Genomic DNA, 22,990 nt, shown 5'->3' on the forward strand with positions numbered 1-22,990 from the left:
GAAAATAGATCCATATTTATCACCCTGCACAAAACTAAAGTCAAAGTGGATCAAGGACCTCAACATAAAACCAGATACCATAAATCAATTGGAAAAAAAAGTGGGGAACAGCCTAGAACTCATTGGCACAGGAGACAACTTCCTGAACAGAACACCAACAGCACAGGCTCTAAGAGCAACAATCAATAAATGGGACCTCATGAAACTGAAAAGTTTCTGTAAAGCAAAGGATACCATCATCAAAACAAAACGACTGCCTACAGATAGAGAAAGAATCTTCACTAACCCTTTATCTGACAGAGGACTAATATCCAGTATATACAAAGAACTAAAGAAGCTGAAAAGCAGCAAACCAAGTAATCCAATTAAAAAATGGGGAACAGAGCTAAACAGAGAATTCTCGACAGAGGAATATCGAATGGCAGAAAAACACTTAAAGAAATGCTCATCCTCATTAGCCATCAGGGAAATGCAAATCAAAAAGACCCTGAGATATCACCTTACACCCATCAGAATGGCCAAGATGAAAAACTCAAGCGATAACACATGCTGGAGAGGTTGTGGAGAAAGGGGAACCCTCCTCCACTGCTGGTGGGAATGTAAACTGGTACAACCACTCTGGAAAGCTATCTGGCGCTTTCTAAGACAATTAGGAATACTGCTTCCTCAAGACCCAGCTATACCACTGCTAGGTATATACCCAAAGTTCGTTCAAGTACACAAAAGGGATACTTGCTCAACCATGTTTATAGCAGCTTTATTTGTAATAGCCAGAACCTGGAAACAACCCAGATGTCCATCAATGGAGGAATGGGTACAGAAATTGTGGTATTTTTACACAATGGAATACTACTCAGCAATCAAAAAGGAGGAAATCATGAAATTTGCAGGCAAATGGTGGGATCTAGAAAAGATCATTCTGAGTGAAATATCCCAGAAGGAGAAAGACAAACATGGGAAATACTCACTTATATAGACCTATAAGATATGATAAACATAATGAAATCTATACACCTAAAAAAGATAATCAATTGAGTGGACATGGGGTAAGATGATCAATTCTCGTTTAGAAAGACAGATGGGATGTGCATTGAACGTATGACAGGAGTCTACTGAGCGCATCTGTAAGACTCTAACTAGCAGTGTTTACAAAGCACAGGGTCTTTTCTGAGACTGACATTCAACCAAGGACCATGTATGGATATAACCTAGAACCTCCACTCAGATGTATCCTGTGGTAGCTCAGTAACCAATTGGTTTCCCAAAGTGAGGGGAACAAGGACTATTTCTAACAGGAACTCAATGACTGGCTCTTTGGTCTCCCACCCCCGAAGGGAGGAGCAGTCCTGTTAGGCCACAGAGGAGGGCTTTGCAGCCAGTCCTGAAGATACCTGATAAAACAGGATCAGATGAATGGGGAGGAGGTCCCCCCCATCAGTGGACTTGGAAAGGGGCACGGTGGAGATGAGGGAGGGAGGGAGGGACTGGGAGTGAATGAGGGATCGGGACATGGCTGGGATACAGAGTTAATAAAATGTAACAGATAAAAAAAATAATAATAAAATAAAATAAATTATGTAAAAAAAATATTTGATAAAAAATAAAACAATTCCTGATGCTTAGCATTCCAGCTTAGCTAGAGAATGGGAAGTCATTGGCTAAATCCTACAGAATGAAGCAAGTTTTCCAGGAAGACAGAAAGACATAAAAATAGTCAGATAGAAATGACTCTGGTACATTTGCACATCTATGAATAAGTTGTATATCTGTACAAAAATAGCAAGAACCAAAATGTTATAGCAGGAAAGAGGTAGGTTACAGGGTACCTAATATGAAATGATAAGAAATTGAGATTTCATAGTTTATGCAGTTTTAAGATATTCAAGACATTGAAAAAAGAAAAACAACATTCATTTTTGTTTAAATGGATTACTGTGCAGTTTTTTTTAATACAGTGATAGAGAGAAAAGGCTCATCTTAGTCATCCAGATGAAAGACAACAGTAGAGCATTATAAACTATAGTAGACATGAATGGCACCGGGCAGCGAGGCTTTTTTAATTTATTGATTAATTAATCATAGCCCCCTCCCTCATATCCTCTTAGTCCCACACATCCTCCTTTCTTCTTCCCCTATGCCCTTTCTCTTAGGACCCTAATGAGGGAGGACCTCCTCCCCTTCTATCTGATTCTAGCTTATCAGTTCTCATCAAGGCTGGTTGCATCATCTTCCTCTGTGGCCCCTTTACGCCAACTAGGAGGAAGTGATCAAAGAGCAGCCTATGGACTTTCTCTGAGCAGGGGGTCTAGGTCTTCTCCATGCATGGTCCTTGGTTGGAGTGAATATAAGTCTCAACAGGACCCCCTTAGCCCAGACTTTTTGGTTCTTTTGCTCTCCTTGTGGAACTCCTGTCACCTCCAGGTCTTTCTATCTCCCCCTTCTTTCATAAGACTCCCTGTACTCTATCCAAAGTATGGCTATGAGTCTCAGCACCTTCTTCAATACTATGGTGGGTAGAGTCTTTCAGAAGTCCCCTGTGGAAGGCTCCTGTCCTGTTAATTGTCTTCTATTACTTCCGGTGCTATCCTGTTTATCCTATATTATATGGTTAATATTCACTTGTAAGTGAGTATATATCTTATGTGTCTTTCTGCTTCTGAGTTACCTCACTCAGAATGATCTTTTCTAGTTCCATCATTTTGCCTGAAAATGTCATGTTTTCCTTGTTTTTAATTGCTGAGTAATATTCCATTGTGTAATTGAACCACACTTTCTGTATCCATTCTGTGGTTGAGGAACATCTAGGATGTTTCCAGATTCTGGCTATTATAAATAGAGCTGCTATGAACATAACTATGTAAATGTCCTTATTGAATGATAAGCATCTTTTGGATATATATCCAGGAGTACTATAGTTGGAGTACTACAGCACTATTCATAATTTTCTGACAAATGCCATATTGATTTCTAAAGTGGTTGTACAAAGTTACACTCCCACCAGCAACGGAATTTCCATTTCTCCACAAATTCCCTTGAGTTTTTTATCTTAGCCATGTTGATGGGTGTGAGGTGAAATCTTAGGGCTTTTGATTTTCATTTCCCTGATGACTAAGGATATTGAGCATTTCTTTAGGTAATACTATAGGAAAAGAAGTTTTGTAAGGGTTTATGGGTTTGTGTTTTGTTGTTTTCTCTTGTCCTTCATCCTCTTTTTCTTTTCATAGTTGTTTATTTGCAATTAGGACATAATGATTCTTTGCATCTCTGAACATACAGGCAATTGTTCTTGATAAGCATGGCTGTTATTTCACTCTTCTTTTGGACTCTCCAAGTGGCTTGCACGAATTATGAAATGGAGCCAAAGTAAGCATGTGATTACTAAGGTCATTTGCTTTTGATGTTGGTGTGTTTGTTGTTTGTTTTTTGAGTTCTAGATTATCATAAAATTGTGCAATTACTAATCTGGAAAGAGAAGAGGCAAAGTTTTAAGGATGTTAGGTTCTTCTTGAGAGAAAACAAGGTTCTACGAAGCTAAGCACATACAAGGGACACAGAGTAAATATTGGATCATCTTGGATATCTTTACTACAGTCTAATTTTTCTAGTTGGCCATCCTAATCATAAATTAAGATATCTCTACCGAGTTATCCTGTGTTACAGATTCAAAAACAGATGGATTGACAATTATTAGTTAGTTGTGCAAGAGAAGTTTTAGGATGCCTCACTTGGTCATTAATACTATCTCCCTCCATATCTTCCTTTTTCAGTTTCTTAACAAAAGTACAGAGAGTAAGACAAAAATATAATACTATTACAATTACTACTTGGGTATCTTTAATCTTTTGTTTTGTTTTGGGTTTGGGTTTTTGGTTTTGGTTTTTCAGACAGTTTTCTATGTATAGTCTTGGCTCTCCTGGACTTGTTTTGTGGACCAGGCTGGTCTCAAACTCAGATCTGCCTGCCTCTGTCTCTCCAAGCGCAGGGCTTGTACATGTGTGAGACTGCAGCCAGATGAATTATTATTCATTGTAATAACAGATATGCAAAGCATAACTCAAATATTTTTAGATCTGGACAACAAATAAATGATCTTAGAATTCTTAAAATCATATATAAATTTTAGACATTAAGAATAATATTTATGTTTGTTAAATTAAGACCACTTAAGTAACTAATTAATGTCTCTTGTACTTTTCTCCTCTCCTCCACACTTTCCCTGCCTTTCATTCCTTTGTTTCTCTAATGTCTTCTTTATTATGTTAAAGGAAAAGGCTTCTCCTTAAAAAAATAGACGTTTTACATGTTGGAGAAAAAACTCCAGTTGTTATCAGAATAAACCTTGTATGACTAGAGAGATGGCTTAGTGATTAAGAGCACTGGTTGCTCTACAAGAGGGCAAGGGTTTGACTCCCAACACTCACATGGTGGCACACAACAGTTTGTAAACTAAAGTCTCAAGAAATCTGGTAATTTCTTTGGCCTCGTGGATAGTACAGACATATAGTGCACTGCTAGACCTACAAGCAAATCATCAATACATCAATAAAATCCCAAAAAATGTTTTAAATCTATGTTGAGGATTTAAAAAATTACCTTCTCAAGTTCTTTATATATTTTGAATATTAGCCCTCTGTCAGGTGCAGGGTTGGTGAATATCTTTTCCCATTTTGTAGGCTGCTACTCTGTCTTATTGACAGTGTCCCTTGCCTTGCAGAAGCATTTCAGTTTCTTAGGGTCCATTTATTAATTGTTGATTTTAGTGCCTGAGCTATTCACCAACAAACCAAATAACCCAATTTAAAAATGAAGTACAGAGCCAAACAGAGAATTTACAACAGAGGAATCTCTAATTACCAAGAAGCACTTGAAGAAAGGCTCTTGTCATCAAGGAAAGGCAAATAAAAAAGACTATGAAATTCCATCTTACATCTGTCAGAAGGTCTAAGATCAAAATTCAAGTGACAGCACATGCTTTCAAGGATGTGGAGCAAAGAGCATACTCCTCAATAATTCTTTGGAGTGTAAACCTGTACAGCCACTGTGGAAATCAATTTTGAGGCTTCTCAGGAAAGGGTGAATGGATCTGCTTCAAGACCAGCTATATTAGCTCAGCCTTGCTAGGCCACAGAAGAAGACATTGCAGCCAGTCCTGAAGAGACCTGATAAGCTAGGGTCAGATGGAAGGGGAGGAGGTCCTGCCCTATCAGTGGACTTGGAACGGTGCAGGGAGGAGATGAGGAAGGGTGGGATTGGTAGGGAAAAAAGGAGGGGCTACGGCTTGGATACAAAATAAATAACCTGTGATTAATATAAAAAATAAAAAATTGAAAATATTTTCTGGGCCTTGGTGCAGGGAATCTTCTTTTTCCTCTATTCCTATTATTCTTAGGTTTTGTCTTCAGACATCTGAAGTAGATGGAGGAATGAACCTGGGTGGGAAGTGCAATGGGGATGAGGATCAGGTGTGAGGAGATTGGAGGTGAGGTGGGGATAGGACCAGGAGAGAGAACAGAAATAGTTGTGGGGGCATATCTGGGACAGGGGAGGCTCCTGGGAGTCTAAGGGATGACCCTAGCTGAGAATGATAACAGTAAAGGCTATGGAGCTTGAAGTGGCCACCTCCTGTAGCCAGGTGGACTTCCAGTGGAGGAACGAGGACGCCAACCACCCATAAATACTTTGATCCAAATTTTTTCTTGCCTAAAAGAAGTATAGGGATAAAGATGGAGCAGATATTGAGGAAATGGCAAACCACTGACTGGCTCACCAATGAGACCTACCCCATGGAAAAAAGCCAACCTCTGACACTACTAATGATACTCCACCTCAGATAGTAGCTTAGCATAACTGTTTTCTGAAAGGGTTCATCCAGGGGCTGGTGAAAAGAGATGCAAAGACAGTTAAGCAATAGGCTGAGCTCAAGGAATTTTGTGGAACAGTGGGAGGAAGGATAGAATGAGCTAGAGGGGACAAGAACACTACAAGGAGACCTATAGAGTTAACTAACCTGGGCACATGGGGGCTCATAGAGACTGAACCACCAACTAAAGAGCATGCATGGGCTGGACCTAAAAGCCATACACATATGTAGCAGATATGCAGCATGGTTAGCATGTGGGTCCCCCCAAAATAGGAGTAGAGTAAGGACTGTCTCTGACTCTGTTGCCTGTCCTTGGATCCCTTTTGCATACTTGGGCTGCTTTGTCTAGCCTCAGTGGGAGAGTGTTTTAGTCCTGCTGAGACTTGAGGTGTCAGAGTGGGTTGGTGCCCCTTGGATCCTTCTTCTTCTCTAAGACGTGGGAAATAGGAGAATGGAGGGAGGGATGTGAGGGTGGGACTGGGAAGAGAGGAGGAAGGGGGTGGATCAGGCTGGAAAGTGATTAAGTAAATAAATAAATAAAAAGAAAAAGAAAAACAGTTACCTTCTCCATTCAGTATTAACATTTATTTGTAAAACGTAAGAAACAACAGTGCTCAGCAGCAGCAGGGGAACTATGAGAAATGATGCAGTCTAGTGAAAGGGTACAATCAATACAGGAGGTCAATTTTATTTTTCCATTACACTCTAAGTTAGCTCCTACTACTGTATTCTATTATTCAGATGATTGTATTCATTAATACTCCCTACTCTTTTCTTCTAAAATTTTATATTGTTTAAAAACAATTTACTGAATTTAATACCCCTAAGGCATCTTCGTTAACACTGCTACCCATTCTTTTATTTTTTTGTCTTTTGTCCAATCTAAATTTATTCTACATTTTTCATCTTACATGTTCAATAGCTCTACAGTCACCATGAATTAATCAACTCTCCTATGTACTAATTTCTTGATATTTGTTATCAACAAAATAATATAACAAGTTCAACAAGCTCTTAAATCTTTGTCTACTTTTCTGGTCAATGAAAATAAATCTTCTATTACTACAAGGCAGAAATAACAGTGTTTAGTGTTAAGAAATCAAGCAAAGGCTAGTGAGTGGGTAAATAAACCTGATGGTATAAGTTCAAACCTTGGCACCCACATGGTAAGAGGAGAAGACTGACTCCCAAAAGTTATTCTCTAAATTCCACAGGCCTTACACACCTCACCATCAAAGAAAGAAAGAAAGAAAGAAAGAAAGAAAGAAAGAAAGGAAGGAAGGAAGGAAGGAAGGAAGGAAGGAAGGAAGGAAGGAAGAATTTCCCACAAGCTCACACAGACTCAGAAACATGGATTAATAATTAATAAGTTATTTAAAAAGAAAATAAGTAGTAAGGATATTTGTATGATAATTTGCTGGGGTGTTCTGACTTTTGATATGTATAGCCTTGGAAGGAGCCTGACTATTAGGCGTACGAAATTCCAGAGTATATAATTCAGACTGTTGTTCCCAAAAACCCTTTCACAGCTAAAATTCAGATTATTTTAATTATTTTTTTTGCTAGAATTCACTGTTATTCTTTTTCCTCTCAAGTTTTATTGATATACTGTGTCAGTACATATTTCTGGGGTTGCTGCTCTATAGAAATGTAAAGAATAGGAATAAGACAAAAATCTCCCACTCTTTGGAGTGGGGGGAGTGGAGCAGCCTTACCAGACCACAGAGGAAGACAATGCAGCCAGTATTGATGAGACCTGATAGGCGAGGGTCAGATAGAAGGGGAGGAGGACCGCCCTTATCTGTGGACTGGGTAAGAGGCATGGGAGGAGAAGAGGGAGGGCTGGATTGAGAGGGGACATGGGAGGGAGCTACAGCTGGGATACAAAGTGAATACATTGTAATAAAAAAACAATAAATAAATAAATAAATAAAGTTTAAAAAAATCTTGAATTATATTTGGGAAGTCAGTGAGACAGATTCTAAAACTAAATTGATTCACCACTAAAAAATAACAGAAACATCAAAACTAAAGTTTCCACAAAGATAAACTCTAACATTTCTTGTTTGGTTGCTTAAAAAAGTGTCTTAGACTTGTAGACATGTACCGAAATTCTAGGGAATATGAAATAAACATTGCCAACATAAGAAAGGCACAGTGCAGATGTACAAAGGTTTCAGCCATTCATTAAAGTGGTAAAAAGACACATGATGGGTGTGTACATATATGCTGTGCAAATGTATGAAAATCTATATTGTAACTAAATAAATCATGTAATCTACACTTTTATAGAATTAATATGTAAAAATAAAATTGTTGCTTAAAATTGTATCCCATAGTCTTGATCTAGCAGTAAAACCACCAGAGAAGCCAAATGACATATCTATGTAATGATAAGACATGCCTTGACCACGTGGTGTTGAGGGAAAGGGCATTTGAAGGGCTTTTCTTGAGTGGTATTTCTTTCTTCTACCCCAAGGAACAAAATGAGGAACTTCTGTTACATAAGTATTAATACCTAATGAGCCTATTCTTCCATGCCAATATCACTTCAGTCCAGATGTCTAATATCTGTAGTGTATTATTAACATTTTTATCAAGTGAAACAGGGGGAAATGTTTAATTGTATCCTCTTACAGATTTCAATATAAATATGGATGGATTTGAATTTTTAAATGATACCATTTTTCATACTTCAAAGCAATAGGCTTACAGCTATTTTCCACATGCATATATAGCTAAAAAAATGGATGTTTATTTTTAGATAAATCAAAGAGTTAATTACTTTTCCTTGGTCATCTTATATGGTTACTTCTATTTTATTATTTTAAAAAAGAATGCAAGGTTGTATTGACCCTCAGACACTAAATATTTATAGTAATTTTTCTTTTCTATTTTAATTAATATAATTACCTTTCTAATAACTGGAATATTTTTTATTTGAATTAAATATATAAATGTTATTTTGGTGTTTGTTCTTGTTCCTCATGAGAAACAAATTGTTTTCACATAACATGTAGCCAGAGCATGAAGGAAAGCTCTTAAGACAAAAATATTAACTAAGCCATTCATTAATTTTCTTTGTTCATCACAGGAATTGATTACTAAATTTTAGACTCAAAAATTATTACAATATCAATAAGCTATAGGAACAATTTTCATCATTGTTGAATTGCTCCTGTATTTGACATTGGGACATTTGCATAATTAAGACCTATTGATAACAGATTGCTTTTACAACACATAGAATATGTGATTATATTTCATTTGAATGACAATAAAAACAGAAAATTCTATAAGATTCTATAAATTATATAAGATTCATGAAGTGTGTTGAAATAGTAGGTGTCAATATAATAATTTGGATCCTCAACATGGGTTATTTATCCTGTGGACTTTAGGAACTTTGGAAGATTAACTCTGCCCTTATTTAATAAAAAGTATATTACATTGGTGTTAGTTGGAATAAATACCCTGACAGAAGCAACTAAAGGATAGAAAGGACTGAGATAAAAGAGCCAGTTATTGAGTTCATGTCAGAAATAGTTCCTGTTTCCCTTACTAGGGAAACCCACTTGGATACTGAGCTACCATGGGCTACATATGAGCAGGGGTTCTAGGTTATATCCATCCATGGTGCTTGGTTGGAGAAACAATCTCATAGGAGGAGAACATTGCAGCCAGACCTGAAAATACCTGATAAGTTAGGGTCAGATGAAGGGGAGGAGGACCTCCCATAGCAGTGGACTTGGAAATGGAGAGGGAGGAGAAGAGGGAGGGAGAAGGGGATTGGGAGGGAATGAGGCAGGGGGCTATGGCTGGGATACAAAGTAAATAACCTGTGATTAATATTAAAAAATAAAAATTAATATACAATAAAGAAAAGAAAAAGAGAAAGGGCAATTTTGGATCCTGGTTTCAGCGAGATTCCAGGCTTTCCTGGTAGGAAAGCATGGTGGCTCACTCATGAGTCGACTCCTGCATGAGACAGATCATCTGTTCACACTCTGTCAGACAGGAAAGAGTGACAAGAGTCCAGAACCAGGGCAGAGTGGCCTACAAAGTCTCACCCCCTATGATGTAATTCTAATAACCAGACATCACCTCTTAAGATCCTTGCTAGCAAAGGGCCAGGCCTTTAACACAGGAACTCATGGGGATAGATCAGATACAGGCCACAAGAATGTTGAAAGAGGATGAACCGTAAAGAATTTTTAAGTGCTAAAATCACACCCACATCCTAAGGCAGATTAGTGGTATAATTTTAAAGTTAATGAAAACTAAGTGTACGGGAGGAAGAAAAAATGTCTGAGAGTAGATACACAGGGAGTTAAGAAACATAGGCTTTAATTTGACTTTAAGAATAAGAGATCTTTCCATCTTCTGCTATCTTATTCAATTTCTTTCTTCAGAGACTTGAAGGTTTTTTCAAAGAGGTCTTTCACTTGCTTGGTTAGTACACCAAGGTACTTTATGTTATTAGTGGCTGTTGTGAAGGGTGTTGTTTCCCTGATTTCTTTCTCAGCCCTGTTGTCTTTCATATACAGGAAGTTTACTGATTTATTTTAAGTTTATTTTTTTATCCAGGCACTTCACAGAAGGTGTTTTTCAGCCTAAGGAGTTCTCTGGTTGAATTTTTGGGGTCATGCATATTAAATCTATTCCATGTATACTATCATATCATCTGCAAATTGTGATACTTTGACATCTTCCTTTCCAACTTGTATCCCCTTGATCTCCTTTAGTTTTCTTATTGCTCTAGTTAGGACTTCAAGTACTATGTTGAAGAAATATGAAAAGAGTGAGCAGCCTTACCTTGTCCCTGATTTCAGTGGGATTGATTTAAGATTCTTTCCATTTAGTTTGTTGTTGGCTATAGGCTTGCTGTATATTGTCTTTATTAACTTTAGGTATATGCCCTGTATCCCTGATGTCTCCAAGACATTAAACATCAATGGGCATTGGATTTTGTCAAATGCTTTCTTGGCATCTAAGGAAATGATCAAGTGGTTTTTCTCCTTCAGTTTATTTATATGGTGTATTACACTGCTGAATTTTCATATATTGAACAATGCCTGCATGCCTAGGATGAAGCCTACATTGTCACGGTGGATGATATCTTCTATGTGGTCTCGGATTTGGTGTGCAAGTATTTTATTGAGCATTTTTGCATCAATGTTCATAAGAGAGATAGGTCTGAAGTTCTCTTTTTTTGTTGGGTCTTTGTGTGATTTAGGTTTCAAGGTGACTGTGGCATCAGAAAAAAATGGCAGCCTAAAGACTGATAAAGGATCTTCACCAACCCTATATCTAAAAGAGGGCTAATATCCAGAATGTATAAAAAACTCAAGAAGCTTAAAAGCAACAAATCAAGTCATCCAATTAAAAATGGGTTACAGAGCTAAACAGAATTCTTAGTAGAGGATATCAAACAGCAGAGAAATATTTAAATAAATGCTCAACATCCTTAGTCAACAGGGAAATGCAAATCAAAATGACAATGAGATTTCACCTTACACCTATCAGAATGGCTAAGATCAAAAATTCAAGTGACAATACGTGCTGGGGAGGATGTGGAGAAAGGGGAACCCTCCTCCACTGCTGGTGGGAATGTAAACTTGTACAACCAATGGAATACTACTCAGCAATTAAAAACAAGGAATCATGAAATTTTCATGCAAATGGTGGGGACTAGTAAAGATCATATTGAGTGAGGTATCCCAGAAGCAGAAAGACACACATTGTATATACTCACTTATAAGTGGGTATTAGACATAAAATATAGGATAAACATACTGAAATCTGTACACCTAAGAAAGCTAAGCAGAAGGTGGACCCTGGGTAAAATGATCAATCCTTACTCAGAAAGGCAAATGGGATGGACATCAGAAAAGGGAAAAAACGTGGAACAGGACAGGGGCCTACCACAGAGGGCCTCTGAAAGACTCTTCCCAGCAGGGTATCAAAGCAGATGCTGAGATTCATAGCCAAACTTTCGGCAGAGTGCAGGAAATCTTATGATAGAATGGGGGAGACAGAAAAACTTGGACGGGACAGGAGCTCCACAAGGAGAACAACAGAACCAAAAAATGTCTGGGCACAGGGGTCTATTCTGAGACTGGCCATGCATGGAGATAACCTAGAACCCCTGCACAGATGGCAGCTCAGTGTCTAAGTGGGTGTCCCTAATAATGGGAAGAGGGACTGTCTCTGATATCAATTCATTGGCTGGCTCTTTGATCATCTCCCCCTGAACGGGGAACAGCCTTACCAGGCCATAGAGGAAGACAATGCAGACAGTCCTGATGAGACCTGATAGTCTAGGTTCAGATGGAAGATGAGGAGGACTTCCCCTATCAGTGGACTTAGGGGCAGGGAGGAGATGAGGGAGGTAGGGTGTGATTGGAAGGGAATGAGGGAGGGGGCTATAGCACCCTGATTAATTACAGAAACCAGACAGAGTGATGATTCAGGAATCTCATGTTTCCAGCTTAAAATTCCAATAAAAACTGTGGAGAGTCATGTGGTCTGGGAGGGATGGTGCAGTCGATGAAGAACTTGGCTATAAGTGTGGGAATCTGAATTCAAATCCCTGGAACCAATGTAAAGACCATTGTGGTTAGTGTGCATCTATTTTCCTCATATATCCCTAACCTAGAGATGACACTTGGAGAATGAAGAATTCTGAGAAGCTCTTGGGCCAGCTACTTTGAGGTACACAGTAGCAAAAACAGCATGCTATTGAAGCAGCAACATACTGTGGAAACTGAGGGCTTATACCCAAGGTTGTCCTATGACCTCTCACATCTATGCCCTGACATATTTGTACAAGCACCAATATGAATGGACAAACACACACATGTATACAAGCACAAGTATATGTCATGTACATGTAGACATAAGTAATTATGTTTTAAAATAAACAAAACCAAATAAACCTTAAAAACAAAAATACTGAAGACATTTCCTTGTGCTGTATGGTGGACCTTAATGTGCAAGCTACAGGCACTTGCTTCCCAACTCTCTTTCTTGAATACATACATAACACTTATTTCAGACCACTTATGTCTTAGTCTTGGCAGAACTGAAGGTCTTCTCAGCAGAACTAGGGTCTAGTATATAAAAATGTAGGGTCTAGTATTAAAAATGGTAAACTGACAGATTATTCTTTGACCTTTAATATTCCTTTCTTACGTATTGAAGAAAATACAGGGTGGAAAAACAAAAGACCATCTTTAAAGAGAGAAGCTACAAATGAGTATCAAAAATTCAAGTGCTTTGTTTTAAAAACATATGTACCAATTCAAAAGAGGTGATGAAACGTCTTAATAAGTAATGTATTACTTTCATTGTTTAAACCACGTTTTTTTTTCTGATATTTTTGTCACTTATAGTTGACCACGATATTTTCTGCTGCAGCCCAGGAATGAAAATGAGACTCAGCCAGAGGGGTCTTTCAAATCTGGAAGGACGGCAGCAGAAGAGGAGATGGTGATTGTGGGAGGGAAAGTAACAGCATTGTAGATTTGGCTAGAAGTATCTAGAATACAGTTAAACATCAGCTATGGATTATACAATATACATGAGCAGGAGATTATTAGTCAATATTTGTATTGCTGTGATAAAACACTGTGACCAAAAGCAACTTGGAGAGGAAAGGATTTTTTTTTTTTTCCAATTTATAGCTTCCAGGTTCACTTTGCTTCTAAAAGAGGCCAGGGATGGAATTCAAGGCATAAGTCAGAGGCAAGAAATGAAGCAGAGGTCATGATAGAACACTGGTTGTTGACTTGCTTAGCCTGCATTTTATACAACTTAGGACTCCCTGTCCAGTGTTAACATCACCCATGATGAGCAGACCATTCCACAGCAATCCTTAAAAATTAGTCAATATAATCTTACAGGCCACTGTTATGTAGGCATTTTCCCAACTGAAGATTTACCTTTCCAAATGTGTCTAGCTTGTATCAATTTATCACAAAATTACCCAGCACAAAGGTATTCATGGACATCCATCTCCATAATAAATCATAATATCAAATCTGTGTAGACATCTAAGCATATTTATTTCCTGAGAAAATGGCAGGAAAAAATGGCGAAATCTGTGAATCTACTTCCTGGGAGGCAGCCATAACTGTTGTAATCAAGTTTGTAAGATTTCCCAAGGTTGTCATCAGAAAAAAACAAACCAAACCAAAACAAAACAAAAAAACCCTGTTTATTTGTGAAAAGCTATTAATTCTCAGTAAGAATCTTCTGTAACCCCTGACCTACATAATCCCCCCTCGAAATTGTTATTACAGCAGATGCTACAGGCCTAAAGTGGGGTGAGCCACTTTAGGTGGGTAGGTGGGCAGGGACTGGATAAAAGACAGAGGACCCAAGTAAAGGACTAAGGTATCTCATGGTACAGGTCAGCCTTTCAGCTTAGAAGGCTAGATTTCTGGCCAGTATAGCAAGAGGATAACAAACTATCAGATCCCCTTACCAGGAGAGGCAGGTCCAGACTCCTACAGTCACGAAGACCCTTAGCTCTCCTAAATCACAGAGCAAGGACTCCCATATTAGTAAAATGAAGTTAGAAAAGCAAGTCAAACAGCTGCCTCTGGTACCATGTGTAAGAGGTAGAGCTGCTGCACTGAAAGAAGTCAGCTGGTGTCTCCATGCTGAGCTCCATATGGAGGCTCATAGAATCTCAACACAAGCAAAGGTAGTAAAGAATGAGTGCATACAAAAATGCCTGACACCATCTCCAAACGGCATGATATTACTTGAAACAAATCATTAGGCATTTCAAATGTAAGGCTCCTTTCTTTTTTTTTTTTTAATTTTATTTTTTTCTTATCAGTTACATTTTATTAACTCTGTATCCCAGCCATGTCCCGATCCCTCATTCCCTCCCCGTCCCTCCCTCCCTCCCTCATCTCCACCGTGCCCCTTTCCAAGTCCACTGATAGGGGGGGACCTCCTCCCCATTCATCTGATCCTGTTTTATCAGGTATCTTCAGGACTGGCTGCAAAGCCCTCCTCTGTGGCCTAATAGGACTGCTCCTCCCTTTGGGGGTGGGGAGGCCAAAGAGCCTTTCAAAATAGTAGATTATTTCTGTATCCATTCCTCAATTGAGGGAAATTTGGGCTGTTTCCAGATTCTGGCTATCACAAATAAAACTACTCTAAATATGGTTGAGCAAATGTCCTTGTTGTATACTGGGGAAGGGGCATGGGAGGGAAGGAGGGAAGGCAGGATTGGGAGAGGACAAAGGTGGGGGCTACAGCTGGGATACAAAGTGAATAAATTGTAATAAATAAAAATATTATATTAAAAATAGTGGATTGTTGAGGTCTAAACTAATTCAGATCAAACAGCTAACTCTGAGAACATCTCATATAGAAAAAATAGCAAAGAAAAAGTTGACTAAAAAAAGACCTCTTAAAGTCAGAATACAGCTGTTGCATAAAACTACCTCCTGGAGTTAGTCTAGTTCACTTGTAAAAAAAAAATGTGATGCAATTTATGAACCTGTAATTTATCACAAGATGGAGTGATCGTCAGGCAGCTACTAGAGCCTTAGAGCTGCAGAGGACAGCAGCAAAGATAAACTGCTCATCCTGAGGTCAGTGAAAGACAGCAGAAGTGGTCCTGCTGACACCCTTGCCACTCTCTCTCTCCTGTGAGCATGATTAAGGTGAGCCATCTGAGACTCCACACTGAAGAAACGCTCAATTTGCTAAAATAGTACAGTCATGCTGCTGAACAAGTAGGGAAAGGAAACGACAAGACAAACAAACCCGGGGGCATTGAGGGATCATTATCCACAGTTGCTGTAATGGTAAAATTTCTCAAAAGAAAAAAAAAACAAATATATACAGAAAAATAACTTATGAGGGAACACGGGACAATGAATGGATACTTTGACAGTGTCCTGGAATTGAAAAGTAGGCAACAAAGCAATCTTTCCAAATATATCCAGAAAGCTAAAGGGAACATGTCACAGAAGGCAGGATCCCACGACTCAGGCAGAGGATGAAGATTCACAATACCTTAATAGACATGTGTCAACAACAAAGGAGGAGAAAAGCAGCAAAACTAGGATCATAATGACAATAGTTCACTAAATATAGACTTAGTATGTAGAAGAACAGAATTGCACATGTTTCTTCTCTTGCTGCATGCTTACAAAAGAGGTAACATCTTAGGACCAGAAGTGTAAAATTATTTTCCTTGCACACCAAACAGTATGTCTTGTCCTCCAGTGGACAGATTGATTTTCTCTACTTCCATACAACTGCTATCATTCTGGAAACAGCATTTGATCACAAAATCTGATGATACAGTTCCCAAGCTCTTCTGCCTCTGTTAGATGAAAACTGCAGGTTTGTCTTAGCTGAATTTCTGGGTGGTCAGATAAAACGTTGGCTTCTCATAACCACACACTTGGACATGTTTAATTTTTCTCAGTGGTTTATTTATGTAAGTTACCTTCATAATGAAGGATTTTACTAAGTGACCTGGACAAGTAGCAGGTTGTTATTCAGTGACAGGTTCCAGAGAGAAAACAAGTTATCAGAAGATAAAGATAGAAGGTGGAGAAGATAATAAAGTTTGGGGTCAGAAGATTGTACATAAACTATGCCTTATGCCCAACAAATTTATCAAGAAATACAACTGCCAGGCGGTGGTGGAACACACCTTTAATCTTAACACTCAGGAGACAGAGGCAGAGGCTTCTCTGAAAGTTCAAGGAGAGTTCTCCATGGAGGAACCATATCTAGAAGAAGGAGGAGGAGGAGGACAAGGAGGAGAACGAGTACAGCATCAGTACCTTACATGCTATCATTTTTGAAAATGAATAGAATTGGCAACATCTATAATACAATGGGACAAAGTTACCAGGAGACTAATAAGGCAATGTTACACAGAGTATTTCAAGAGCGTAACAAATAGAGCACACTCAGGCCTTAGGACTAAGAATCCCTCCAATCTCTTCAGGGGCAAAGTCAAGATCACAAGAACTGTAACCTTAATTCCTTCGAGATCATGCCCCATGTTACCCTTCCAGCTCTACACTGGCTTGGCCAAACCCACTCTTGGGCAAGGACAGAGAATTTGAATCCTTTTTGTCCTTTAATGGGACCTCTGGGGAAGACTTGGATTGGCCTATGAGAGGGAGGGAAGGAAGGAGAGGGGTCAAGTGGTGTTGAACCCTTCTCTTGACAAAGCACACTTCAAGATTTGTTACCTGCCCTTTGGTTACTTCCCCCTGGCACTGTGGCCTTCCAGGACCACAAAGAAAAAGAATCCAGGCAGTCCTGATGAAGCTTTATAGGTTAGAGTCAGATGTTAGGAGAGTAGGCATCCCCCACTCTGTGGTCTAGGGGAGAGGATAGGGGAAGAGGAAAGAAAGCCGGGACCAGCAGGAGGTAAATAAATTATTTAAAAAATTAAAAATTCAAAAAGAGGAAAAAACTGTTTATTTTCAGATCCTGACAAGCTCTCTATAACTTGTCTTGCGTTTGTAGAAAGACTGGAATCAAAATGACTAAAGAATAGGTGATCATAATAAAGTATAGTTGGAAATACAAAGTAAGATCTAACTACTCAGCAACTAAAAACAAGGAAATCATGAAATATGCAGGCAAATGGTAAGATCTAGAAAAATCATCCTGAGTGAGGTATCTCAGAAACAGAAAGACACACATGATATATACTCACTTATGGATACTAGACATATAATCTAGGATAAACCTACAAAAATCTGTATACCTAGAGAAGCTAAGCAAGAAAGAAAACCCTGGGTAAGATGATCAATCCTTACTCAGAAAGACAAACTGAATGGACATTGGAAGAAGGAGAAAACAGGAACCAGGATAGGAGCCTACCACAGAGGGCCTCTGAAAGACTACCTAGCATTGTATAAAAGCAGATAATGAAACCCATAAACAAAATTTGGGCAGAGTGCAGGGAATCTTAGGAAAGAAGGGAGAGAGAGTAAGACCTGGAGAGGACAGGAGCTTCACAAAGAGAGCAACAGAACTAAATAATCTAGGCACAGGGGTCTTTTCTGAGACTGATACTCCAACCAAGGAGCTTTGATGGATAGAACCCCTGCTCTGATATAGCCCATGGCAGCTAAAATGGGAACAGCAACTGTCTCTGACATGAACTCAGTGGCTGGTTCTTTGATCACATCTCCCTGATGGGGGAGCAGCCTTGCCAGGCCACAGAGGACAATGCAGTCAGTCCTGATGAGATCTGATAGGCTAGGGTCAAATGGAAAAGGAAGAGGACTTCCTTATCATTGTACTTGGAGAGGGGCATAAGAGGAAATGAGGGAGGGAGAGTAGGATTGGGAGAGACTATGGGAAGTGGCTACAGGTGGGATACAAAATGAATAAACTATAATTAATATACAAAATAAAAATTTAATTAAATAAATAAAAGAAAGTAAGATCCATTGATGACAAATTTGAGAAAAACCAACACAATTTTCTTGATATTTCAACATTCCATTCTTATTGGAATGTCCTGGGGCCCTTCAGAAAAAGAGGTCTTTTCATCAAGGCTAGACTTATTAAATTAGAGAATTACTTTATAGTATCTGGATAGCTGGTCTGAGAATTCCCTGTGGTAAGCAGTTAAAAGATGGTAGCGAGCAAAGCTGATTAGAAAGCTTTGACTTGTTTTGTGGAGAGATTATCAGCCAATAACCGCTGAAAAATAAACACAAAGATACACAGAGACATACACGCAAACACATAAGGACACATGTATATGTATACACACATATACATATATGTGACTCAATGGTAGTTAGCTGATAATGTATACATATACAGATATACCCACCTACCTAGACACACACAAACACACACACACATATATATGTATCCCAATGATTGTTGGTTGATAAAATAAAAGAAAACAAGTCAAAGCTCTCCAATCAGCTCTGTTCATAACTGCTTTTCAATTGCTCACCATAGGGAAATATATGTATGTGTGTGTGTTTGTGTGTGTGTGTGTGTGTGTGTGTGTGTGTGTGTGTGTAGGGAATATACATATATACACATGTTTATGTGCATGTATGCATATATACATACATATATGTGTATAATGATATAGACATATCTTTATATTATGTGTTAAGGTTTAAAAATTATAAACTACACATCCTCTCCAGCATGTAATGTCACTTGGGGTTTTATCTTAGCCATTCTGATATGTATATAGTGTGGAGAAGGGGGAACCCTCTCCACTGCTGGTAGGAATGAAAACTTGTACAACCACTTTGAAAATCAATCTGGCACTTTCTCAGAAAATTAGGAATAGTGCTACCTCAAGATCCAGCTATACCACTCCTAGAGATATATCCAAAATATGCTCAAGTACACAACAAGGACATTTGCTCATATGTTCATAGCACCTTTCTTCATAATAGCCAGAAGCTGGAAACAACCCAGATGTCCCTCAGTTGAGGAATGGATACAGAAATTTTGGTGCATTTACACTATGAAATACTATTCAGCAATTGAAAATAAGGAAATCATAAGATTTTCAGGCAAATGGTGGGAACTAGAAAAGATGATCCTGAGTGAGGTATCCCAGAAGCAGAAAGGCACACATGATATATACTCACTTATAAGTGGATATTAGACATAAAATATAGGATAAACATACTAAAATCTGTACACCTAAAGAAGCAAGAAAGAAGGAAGACCCTGAGTAAGATGATCAATCTTCACTCAGAAAGGCAAATGGGATGGACATCGGAAGAGGGAGAAAACAGGAAACAGGACAGAAGCCTACCACAGAGGACCTCTGAAAAACTGTACCCAGCATTGTATCAAAGCAGATGCTGAGACTCATAGCCAATCTTTGGGCAGAGTGCAGGGAATCTTATGAGAGAAAGAGGAGAGGGAAGGAGCTGGAGGTGACAGGAGCTTCACAGAGAGAGCAACAGATCAAAAAATCTGGGTACAGTGCTCTTCTGAGACTGATAGAGCAAACAAGGGCAGTGCATGGAGACAACATTGAACCCCTTACAGTTGTAGCTTATGGCAGCTCAGTGTCCAAGTGGGTTCCCTAATAATGGGAACAGGGACTGTCTCTGACATTAACTCAGTGGCTAGCTCCTCCTGAGGGGAGGAGCAGCCTTACTAGGTCACAGAGGAAGACAATGCAGCCAGTCCTGATGAGATCTGGTAGTCTAGGGTCAGAGAGAATTGGAGAAGGGCCTCCCCTATCAGTGGACTTGGAGAGTGGCATGGGAGGAGATGAGAAAGGCAGGGTGTGATTGGGAGGGAATGGAGGGGGGCTATAGCTGGGGTGCAAAGTGAATAAACTGTAATTAAATAAATAAATTAACAAATTTAAAAATAAGAAAAAATAAAAGTTGTAAAACTGAATCAAATGACAATTTTGCACTTGAAAATCAGTAATCAAGTATAGCATACTGATCCAGCAACATTTTCACAGGAGAGTGCCACAAATGTACTACCGTATTTATATGGAGGAGGGCCTGAAAATCAGTAAGAGATATTGTTTTCTAGATAATCTTAACAGCCGGCACAGCATCATTCAGCAGCATAATAGGGGTTATAACTGATTTGTCTGGGTATTTTTTTTTCATGAGATTAAAACAAATTCCCAGAAATCACACTGAGTCATGCAAACATACTGCATACACACATGCACACAAATCTGAATGTATACCACATATGCATGGAACATTGTATGTACTCCTCTTCAAAAAATCAATACCAGAAATAAAATTTTTCGCCAGAGGAACTCACGTTTCTTGGTATGGTAGAAAAATTATTATCATAATTGGAAACATAGATAAAATCATAAAGAAACATGAACAAGGCCCAGAACAAGAGAAAAAAATAACGTGTGGCATCCTTAAAAGAAACAAAGTCAAATGACCACTGCAGGTTCCAAAATGAGAAAAGAATAACAGGCTGAATAAAATAAAACAGCAGTGAAATCACAGCATCATCATGACTGAAAATCTACGAATGAGGGAAAACCATTAATGACTCAACAGAACGCTTCAAGTAATGTTAATATGTAAACATACATCAAGAACAGGCATGCAATGGATGTGTGAAGCAAAATCATGCATTAAATGTGCAAAGAAACTGTCAAAGCAATAGATAAAACACATCAATGCCACTACCAGTTCAAGACCAAGCATGCTGCAAAACTGACAGGTGCCTATTGTTGTAGTAATGCTGTCACAGCTCTTATTGGGAAACTAACTGTCTGATTTGATTTGAGGTCTGATTTACACCAGGGAATTCCACATGCAGTACTGGAGTATGAGTAGAGGCACATGGCTGGAGTCTTTACAATGCCCCAGGGAAGAACCTCCTATTGTTATTTTGCTAAGTGTTCATGTTGTCAAATAATCTGCCTAATCATTATGTTTGTGTCCTTTGACCTGAGATGCTCTCAACTTTGATTTGAGAAGCTTCTTTACAGTTCGTTGTTAACATTCAATGTAAAGTTAGGAAACTTATCAACATACTAATAATAAGAGATCTAACACATCTGTAAACAGAGTATCTATCTTAACACAAGCTCTGTTAAGGCTCGGTGAACATTGCAAAGAAAGAGAAAGAAAGAATGCTAGAGGCTGAGAATGAGGAGTGCTGAGAAATGTTATGTTCTGGACAGAACATAGCTACTGTACTTATGAATTCACAGTATCTGTGATTAACTGTACAATCCTACACAAGCTCAAGCCATTGGAAACTCCAGCAAGGATGAAACAGATTCCATCACTGTTGGCTGGGAATAGTTTCTAGGGGAGAGGAAAATCATTATATTTGGAGGATGTGGTCCTTTTTAGGTTACCCATACTGGAGGGAGTGAATGGCCCTACATTAATACACATATGACTAACTCCATGTTTTCCTCCACTTTTGAAAGTCATTTAAGGTTCTTAAATTATTTTTTCCCTTTTTTTTTTTAATTTTTCATCAATTACACTTTATTCATTCTGCATCCCCCCATAAGCCCCTCCCTCCTCCCCTCCCAATCCCACCCTCCCTCCTCCCTCTGCATGCATGCCACTCCCCAAGTCCACTGATAGGGGAGGTTCTCCTCTCCTTTCTGATCTTAGTCTGTCAGTTCACATCAAAAGTGGCTGCATTGTCCTCTACTATGGCCTGGTAAGGCTGCTCCCCCCAGAGGGAGGTGATCAAAGAGCAGGCCAATCAGATTATGTCAGAGGCAGTCCCTCTTCCCATTACTATGTAACCCACTTGGACACTGAACTGCCATGGGCTACTTCTGTGCAGGGGAGCACGTCTCGCCCCTGGGGCAATGGTCTCCTGAACCTACTCAGACGTCGGACACCACCACTGCTAGTTCTAGAACTGACGCAGGATGTTTCAACGAGGGGGTTAAGGCTTCTCATAATATTTCCTATAAGCCCACACCTGTTTGTCTATATCCCCCATTTTTATTCATTATTAGCCAGATAGAGCCAAGTAGTTGTGGTAATGATACTTGCTTTTTTGCCCAATGCTGGAATGCTAGTAAATTTAGGTATGCCCTGGTTACTCGCATGCCTCACTGGGTGCCTGTGCCCGTTGATGCCCCTCACGCTATGACTCTCTTCAGACAGAAAAGGGATCTTGGAACTACAGCCACCATTGTTACTACCATCTCATTGGCGGCTGTTGGAGCTACCATCGGGGCATTAGCCATGAGTCATACTGGGCAGACTGCTCAGACCCTGAATAATCATTTAGCCAATGTAGCTCATGCCTTAGTTGTACATAAAGGAATTAATGCTCAACTAAAAGGAAGCTTGATGGTGTTCAATCAGAGGATTGACCTCGTGCAGGAGCAAATTGATACCCTATGGCAAATCACTCAACTTGGCTGTCAATGAAAATATGCTGGACTTTGAGTCACTAGCATATAACATGAGAATTTTTCCTGTGCTGCAAATCTGTCTAAACAATTGTCGAGCTATATTTTAGGTAATTGGACTGGAGAATTCGATACTACGATGGAGCAGCTGAGAGTGGCCATTGTCACAGTAAATTCTACCAGAGTGGACGCAGGACTAGCCACAGGATTATCATCATGGATTGCTGCAGCCATGAATCATCTGAAGG

This window comes from Meriones unguiculatus, chromosome 7 (genome assembly GCF_030254825.1).
Source record: "Meriones unguiculatus strain TT.TT164.6M chromosome 7, Bangor_MerUng_6.1, whole genome shotgun sequence".
Classification (NCBI taxonomy): domain Eukaryota; kingdom Metazoa; phylum Chordata; class Mammalia; order Rodentia; family Muridae; genus Meriones; species Meriones unguiculatus.